This window comes from Canis lupus, chromosome 1, assembly GCF_048164855.1.
Source record: "Canis lupus baileyi chromosome 1, mCanLup2.hap1, whole genome shotgun sequence".
Taxonomy (NCBI): Eukaryota; Metazoa; Chordata; class Mammalia; order Carnivora; family Canidae; genus Canis; species Canis lupus.
Window position 1 is genome coordinate 84,835,954 of NC_132838.1, and position 8,826 is coordinate 84,844,779.

The 8,826-nt window shown below is 37.7% G+C and overlaps 2 pseudogenes; both read left to right on the forward strand.

The window, feature by feature from the left end:
• The first annotated feature begins 856 nt into the window (after positions 1 to 856).
• Positions 857 to 1,626, forward strand: LOC140606099 (small ribosomal subunit protein eS4-like; annotated as a pseudogene).
• Positions 1,627 to 7,897: 6,271 nt separating this feature from the next.
• On the forward strand, positions 7,898 to 8,623 carry LOC140621006 (cofilin-1 pseudogene; annotated as a pseudogene).
• Positions 8,624 to 8,826: the final 203 nt, after the last annotated feature.

Sequence of the window (8,826 nt, forward strand, 5' to 3'; positions counted from 1 at the left end):
AGATCCAGAGCAAATTTTTTTTTTAAGATTTATTTATTCCTGAGAGACACACACACAGAGGCAGAGACACAGGCAGAGACACAGGCAGAGGGAGAAGCAGGCTCCATGCAGGGAGCCAGATGTGGGACTCGATCCTAGGTCTCCAGGATTACGCCCTGGGCTGCAGGCAGGCGCTAAACCGCTGAGCCACCCGGGATGCCCCAGAGCAAATTTAAGGATAGCCCAAAGGAAAGAAGACAGATAATTCCCTTGAAAACTGGCAAGAGTTGGTAGGATCCTTGCTGCAAATCATGTCCAATCTACTTTTCTGTCCAGACATATTATTGGTACCCCTGACCTGATGGTTGCCAAGCCAAATACTCAAGGTTCTGGGTGAAATTGTCTGCCAGCTTATGCTATCTGCTAAGCCCTAGACTGGAACCTGGACTAACCAAGGGTTAAGGACTCACAGTGATCTGTTAGAGTCTTCTGTCAGTCTAGACTGACCCATTAAGTCTGGACTGGAAAACCAATTAGCTCAGGAGCTCAACACAAAGAGAGCAGAGCTCAGATCTGAGAACTTACCCGTGACCCTTGGAAACCAGAAGAAAGAACTCAAAGGGTCTGAAGGTAACAATGCCTGTGTTTCTTCTTGTCCCTGAAGTAGTCAGATGTTTCCTTCAAGTCCTATTACTACCACAAGACTGTTAAAAAACAAAATCCAAGTGAATTTTAAATATCTCATTGGCTTTATTCAATGATTCAAGAATTAGGCAGCATCGAATCTAGCACATAGAAAGAACCTCTGAGGAGCCATACAAAATCAAAGACTTGTAGGTAGAAAGAAGGAGGAACAAGAATATTATGCTAGGAGGCGGTCCTCTTTTCGTGCCTAGTGCAGCCATGGCTCGTGGTCCCAAGAAGCATCTGAAGTGTGTAGCAGCTCCAAAGCACTGGATGCTGGATAAACTGACCAGTGTGTTTGCCCCTCGCCCATCTACTGGCCCCCATAAGCTGAGAGAATGTCTTCCTCTCATCATTTTCCTAAGGAACAGACTTAAGTATGCCCTAACAGGGGATGAAGTGAAGAAGATCTGTATGCAGCATTTTATTAAGATTGATGGCAAGGTCTGAACTGATATCACCTACTCTGCTGGTTTTATGGATGTCATCAGCATTGACAAGACTGGGGAGAATTTCCGTCGAATCTATAACGCCAAGGGTCGCTTTGCTTTTCATCGGATTACATCTGAGGAGGCCAAGTATAAGTTGTGCAAAGTGAGAAATATCTTTGTGGGAACAAAATGAATCCCTCATCTGGTGACTCATGATGCTCACACCATCCACTATCCTGATCCCCTCATCAAGGTGAATGACACCATTTAGATTGATTTGGAGACTGGAAAGATTATGGATTTCATCAAGTTTGATACTGGTAATCTGTGTATGGTGACTGGAGGTGCCAACCTGGGAAGAATTGGTGTGATCACCAACCGGGAGAGACACCCTGGTTCTTTTGATGTAGTTCATGTGAAAGATGCCCATGGCAACAGCTTTGCCACCAGACTCTCCAACATTTTTGTTATTGGCAAAGGCAACAAACCATTCTACAGCATGAAAAAAAAAAAAAAAAGAATATTATGCTAAGCAATTCCTGATTGTTTTGATTCCATTTCTTGAAACACCCGGGTGGCTCAGCGGTTGATTATCTGCCCTTGGTTCAGGTCGGGATCCTGGGGTCCTGGGATCGAGTCCCACATCAGGCTCCTTGCAGGGAGCCTGCTTGTCTCTCTGTGTCTCTCATGAATAAATAAATAACATCTTAAAAAAAAGTTTAAAAAAATTCCATTTCTTTGACACCTTGATATCAGACTTCTACCTTGCAGACTTGTGAGAAAATAAGTTTGTTTTTTAAGCCAAGGTAGTGTTTGGTGGGAGTATGTGTGTAAGATTCCATTTCTGGGAGAACTGAGACTGTAATTGAGTTAAGTTTCAGTTTGGTGATGTGGAGCTTAGCAAAAGCAACTCCATTTTTTGACCTGTTTCTGGTTTTTAACATTCTTATCATCATAGCTTAGTTTTGCCTGTTCTAGCTCTTCATATAGATGGAATCATAAAGTATGCACTGTTGTTTGTAAGGTTTTTTTTTCTCTCCACTCAGCAAAATGTTCTAAGAGACTCACCCATGTATTTGTAAATATCATTACTTTGTTCATTTTTATTGTTCAGTAGTTTTCTATTGTATGAATAGATCACTGATTATCAGCTCTTCTACTGATGAAAAACACGTTGTTTCCAGTTTTTGGTTATTATAACAAAAATAGAACCTGCTATAAAGGCTTTTGTGAATATATTATTTCATTTATCTAGATAAATGTCTAAAAGTGGAAATCCTAGCTTGTAAGGTAGATATGTTTAACTTTCTAAGAAGGTGCTAGGATTTCCAAAATAGTTTTACTATGTTACATTCTTGTCAGAAATATGTGAGAGTCTGGTTGCTCCACATCTTCATCAACAGTTAGGCTTATCTTTTTCCTTTTAGGTTACTATGGTATTAAAGGGGAAGGATTTTTTTTTTAATCTAATGAGTTGCAGGAGTTCTGTGTATATTCTAGATTTAAGTCAGATACATGGATCATAAATATCTTCCCATAGTATAGTTTATATTTTCCTAGTCTTTTTTTTTTAAGATTGATTGATTGATTTATTTATTTATTTATTTATTTATTTATTTATTTATTGAGACACAGAGAGAGAATGAGAGGCAGAGACACAGGCAGAGGGAGAAGCAGGCTCCACACAGAGAGCCCAATGTGGGACTCGATCCAGGGTCTCCCGGATCACGCCCCGGGCTGCAGGTGGCACTAAACCGCTACACCACCAGGGCAGCCCGATATATTTTCCTAGACTTTTATTCCTTTTCATGAGCAGAAGTTTCTAAATTTTGATGGATTCAACTTTAACATTTCTTTGCTTTATGATTAGAATTTTCTGTTTCTTCTCTAAGAAATTTCTGCCTATCCCAACATTACACAAAATCTGTATATTTCTTTTTTTTTTCTAGAAGGTTTATAGATTTAGTTTACTTTCTATATCCAAGATGCATCATGCATCATTTTTGTATGTGGTATGAGGTCAAAATATGTAGATAAGAGATATCCATTGTTTTCCAGAACAATTTGTTGAAAGACTTTCATTTCCTTATTGAATTGCTTTGGCTTCTTTGGTGAACATCATCTGGCCATAAATGTGTAGGTTTATTACTGGAATCTCTATTCTTTTCTGTTTGTATATTTCTCTATTCTTTTGCCAATATCATATTCCATGGATAAACTACAATTTATCCTAGCTTTAGGATAAATTTTGAAGTCATGTATCCCTCTAATAACAGTCCTCCTTTTCCAAGATAGATTTGGCTATTCTAGGTTTTTCTTTTTTTCATTTTCAAATAAACTGTAGAATAAATTTGAGAATTCCACCAAAAAAAAAAAAAAATCATGCTGAGACTTTGTTCCAGAGTGCACTTGATTTAGGGACAAATGACATCCTGCGAATACTGAATCTTCTGAATTCAAAAATATGGTATGTCTTTAGACTTCTAAGCCCTTTTAAATGTCTCTCAGCAATACTTTTTTTGCAGATGTCTTTCATGATTTTGTTAAATTCATCACTGAGTAGATTTTAGCATGCATTGTAAATACTATTGTACTTTAATTTCATTGTACAATTGTTCATTGCTAGTATATAGAAATACAATTGAATTTTTCTATTTGTATCCTATGGCTTTGCTAAATTTATTAGTTGTAGTTTTTAATATATTCTTCATGATTTTCTATGTAGATAATCATGCAATCCTTAAATAAAAACAATTTCACTTTTTTCTTTTCAATCTTAACATAATGCTTTTATTTTACTTCCTTATTGAATTGACTAGGACCTCTAGTAAAATATTCAGTAGAACTGTGTGAGAGAAATTATTTCTGTCTTATTCCAGATTACAGGGAGAAAGCTTTCAATATTTAAGCAATAATATTCATTATAATTAATTAATATAGATTACTTTCATAGCTTTAAGTTTTCTTTTATCTCTAATTTGCTAAGAGTGTTTTCTAAATCATAAATGGATATTGAATAGTGCCAAATGTTTTTTCAGTATCTATATCTTGTGATTTTTCTCCTCTTATTTGTTAATGTCATAAATTATATTTATTGATTTTAAGTATTAAATCAATAAATATTGCATTTCTAGGGTAAATTCCACTTTGCCATTATGTTTTATTCTTTTTAGTATATTTCTAGATTTAATTTGCCAATATTTAATTATGGAATTTTGGGCCTATATTCATGAGAGATATTTGTAATTTTCTTTTCTGATAATGTTCTTTATCAGAAATTATGCTGCTGTCATAAAATGAGTTGGTAAATGTTTTCTCCTTTTCTTCTGGCATTATTCCTTCTTTAAATTTTTGATAGAATTTACCAGCAAAGCAATCTCAGTTTTGTGAAGGTTTTAAATTCCAAATTCTGTTTATTGAATCCATATAGATCTATTCTGATAACCTATCCTTTTTTAAAATAAATATTTTATTTATTTGAGAGAGCAAGAGAAAGAGACAGAGAGAGCAAGAGCACACAAGCAGGGGGAAGGGGCAGAGTCCTGCTTAGCAGAGAGCCTGATATGGGGCTGGATCCTAGGATCCCAGGATCAAGACCTGAGTGGAAGGCAGATGCTTAATATGGCCTGCGTGTATTAAGCCATATTAAGACACAGAGAGGGTAAATTGATTTTTAACTAAACTACCCAGGCACCCCCTTGATAATCTATTCTTATTGCATTAATTTCAGTAATTTCAATAAATTGATTTTTCTTTCTTTTTTAAAAAAGATTTTATTTATTTATTTGAGAGAGAGAGAGACAGCATGAGCAGGAGGTGGGGAGGGGTAGAGGGAGGGAAAAGCAGGCTCCCAGCTAAGCAGGGAGACCCAGGTGGGGCTGGATCCCAGGACCCTGAGATCATGACTTGAGCAGAAGGCAGAAACTTAACTGACTGTGCCACCCAGGAACCCTAGTAAATTGATTTAAAAACATTTTTTTTTTCTATTTTGTCAGAATTGCAAAATTTATAAGCATAAGTATTCAGAATATCTTTTATATTCTTTTAAAGTTTTGTAGAATCTATAGTTACAATGTTTCATTCAATGTTGGTATTGGAAATCTATGCTTTTTTTTTGCTTTTCCTTGCTGAATATCGTGAAGATTTTTTTTAAATCAATTTTAGTAGTCTTATTAAGGAACCAATTATTGACCTTATTGATTTTCTAATTATTTGTTTGTTATTTAATGGATGTCTGTTTTTATTTTTAATTATAGATAAAAAATTTCCCTCTAAAGTTGCTTTAGCTACACTAGATACTTCAGCTCTCTTAGTTGTTATTATTTTCATTGCTTTTTTCTTTGTCACAGCTACTTTCCAGGATTTCCTGATAAAATATTTCACTCTCTGACTTTAATTGTAGCATTGATAGTCATTTCCTTTTTAAAAATTCAAATTCAGTTAGCCAAAATACAGTACTTCATTAGTCTCAGATGTAGTGTTCAATCAGTTGTGTAGCATTGATATTTAAAACATAATATGGTGATGCTTTCAAGGCATAGGCAAATAACTCTTTTAAAATAATCTGAAATACTTATAATATGGAGAACAAAGGCAAAAGAAAAAAAATTACAACTTCTTTACAACGTATAGCATATTGACAAGAATTTGAGACAGGCAGAGTGACCTTCTTCATGGAGCTTAGCTGCCTCGATGTTAGTATTTTGCTAGAGGCAAAAGGCCACCTTGTTGACATTAGCCCAACCCCCAAGACCTGTAAAAAATTCCTTTGGAAACTTCCTTTATCCCCATACTCCCTCCCCTCCTAGATATATGTTAATAAATATCTTGCTAGCATATGGTTAACTGATATACATCTGAAGGGTCTCATGACTAAGGTTTTAGATGGTAAACAACAGTTAGCCCCTCAAGATCCTGGAAAACTTGCTTCAAAATTCTTAAGAGACTTATGCTATCCCTACCCCCTCCCAACTTGAAAGTATAAAATCAGTCACCCCTTATAACCTCAGGGCAGCCTTTTCTGCCTATTCTCCTGGTTTAATAAAACCATCCTTTTTGCATCGAAGATGTCTCAAGAATGCTTTCTTGACCATTTGCTCCTGAGCCCCAACATTTCATGTCAACTAAGTATATTCTTCTGATAAAGATTTCATTATGAGAAAATGATCACATTTTTCCAGCCTAATTAAAGAGGAAACCATGTATTTGAAAATAACAAGCCACAAAGTTACATGCAAACTTTTTTGAACTATTACAATTTTTTCTGGCAACCTGGCAGCTCTCCATTAACCTAGGACTCAACATTCAAAGGGAGAGAGTAAAAAACGAAGTCAAAATTTATTTTAAAGGCTGTCATCTTTTAATGTGGTCAAATCTTTGATTAGATTATCCTTTGATCAGTCTTCTTAAAACAATAGGATATGTTTATTTCAAAAAGCTCACACTGAAATGTAGGGTACTTTTTGATTTTGAACTTTTTCTCCAATTATTTCATAGTTATTATTCAACACCTTGAGACTCAAGGCTCAATTGTAGAGCAAATAGGTACATATTTAATGCAAAATAATTTCTTGTACGGCTATTTGACAACTCAATTAATAAATAAAATCTTAAAAAAAAAAAGACCAGGAAAAATGGATAATATGTGGCCATTATGCAGTTACCACTGGGGATGCCAGAAGTTGAACCAAGTGTATTTTATGAGAGACACAGAGAGGGAAAGGCAGAGACAGAGACAGAGGTAGAGGGAGAGGCAGGCTCCCTTCAGGGAACCCAATGTGGGACTTGATCCCAGGACTGTGGTATTGGGACCAGAGCCGAAGGCCAACACTCAATGGCTGAGCCACCCAGGCATCCCTGGAGGTATGTTTAAAAAAAAAAAAAAAAGAAAATTTAAGAAAAACAATGAGCAAGAGATCTGAGGAAGAAATCTGAGAGGAGGAAATACTAATAGCTAAGAAACATAAGAAAAGATACTTACCTACAAATGACATAAGGACAATGCATACTTACATGGTATATCACTCCATGTCCATCAGATTAGCAAAAAGTAAAATGCTTAAAAATAAAGCATTGATGAAAATGTAGAACCTCACATATTTCTCGTAGGAATGTAAAATAATACAATTACTTTGTAAAGCAATTTTGCTGCATTTATTATGCTGGATACTTTCTGGTTATCCGTCCAGATCCACTCTTTCTTTGCCTAGACTTTTGCCATAGGAGGCTGACCTTATGTGAAAAGGCTCCCTGGTCCTTTGGTTTCTAGTTGGGTACAAATGAGTATCGGAGGATGAAGGGGAAGTGAATTCATGGCATTTATTTTGTTGCCCCTCTCACATGTATTTGTTGTACCCTATTCCTTATGCCATAGATCCTGTCATAGATTTCTCTCCATGAAGTTACATTTTTTAAATCTTTTAAATTGCTTCCTCCCTTTGCTACTTACTTAAGGCTTAAGAGTAGTGATAGCTATCTGCTATGGCTAATTCCAGAGTATTGTGCTATTTCCTGCATCCCTAAACTCTGATGATGCATATTAAATAGTTTTTATTACATTCCTCTTAAAATGTCCACTTTGAATGTATCATCTGATTTTTGCTAGGATACCAAGGATATCCTTGGTGAAGCTGAATACCAATGATCATTATTTGGTATATACCTCAAGATACTCTTGTACATTTGCTCAACCTGTTATACATGAATATTTATTAAAACATTGTAATAGTAAAAATAGGTTCAGTTGGATCTCGGCAGCAGCTGCAGCGGCTCTCATCTCTTCTGACCCTTTTTTCTATATCCCTTTTGCTTCCGGAAACATGGCCTCTGGCATGGCAGTTTCTGAGGGTGTCATCAAAGTGTTCAATGACATGAAGGTGCGTAAGCTTCAACACCAGAGGAGGTGAAGAAGTGCAAGAAGGCAGTACTTTTCTGCCTGAGTGAGGACAAGAAGAACATCATCCTCGAGGAGGGCAAGGAGATCCTGGTAGGTGATGTGGGCCAGACTGTAGATGACCCTTACACCACCTTTGTCAAGATGCTACCAGACAAGGACTGCCGCTATGCCCTCTATGATGCAACCTATGAGTCCAAGGAGAGCAAGGAGGAGGACCTGGTGTTTATCTTCTGGGCACCTGAGTCTGCACCCCTTAAGAGCAAAATGATTTATGCCAGCTCCAAGGATGCCTTCAAGAAAAAGCCGACCGGGATCAAGCATGAGTTACAAGCAAACTGCTACGAGGAGATCAAGGACCGCTGCACCCTGGCAGAGAAACTGGGGGGCAGTGCCGTCATCTCTCTGGAGGGCAAGCCTTTGTGAGCCACCTCCAGCCCCCTGCCTGGAGCATCTGGCAGCCCCAGACCTTCCCATGGGGGTTGCAGGCTGCCCCCTTCCTGCCAGACTGGAGGGGCTAGGGGGATCCCAGCAGGGGGAGGGCAATCCCTTAACCCCAGTTGCCAAACAGCCCCCTCACCCCCTGGACCTTCCTCCTCCCTCTATCCCTGATGGTTCTGGCTTTCCCAGACTACTTTTGATCTTCTGATTCCTCTTGGGTTGAAGCAGACCAAGTTCCCCCCAGGCACCCCAGTTTGGGGGGGCTGTATTTTTTAACGACACCCCAGTTCCCCGCCTGTTCCTCCCTTTTCCCATGCTGCCAACTTCTAACCACAATAGTGACTCTGTGCTTGTCTGTTTAGTTCTGTGTATAAATGGAATGTGTGGAGATGACCCTTC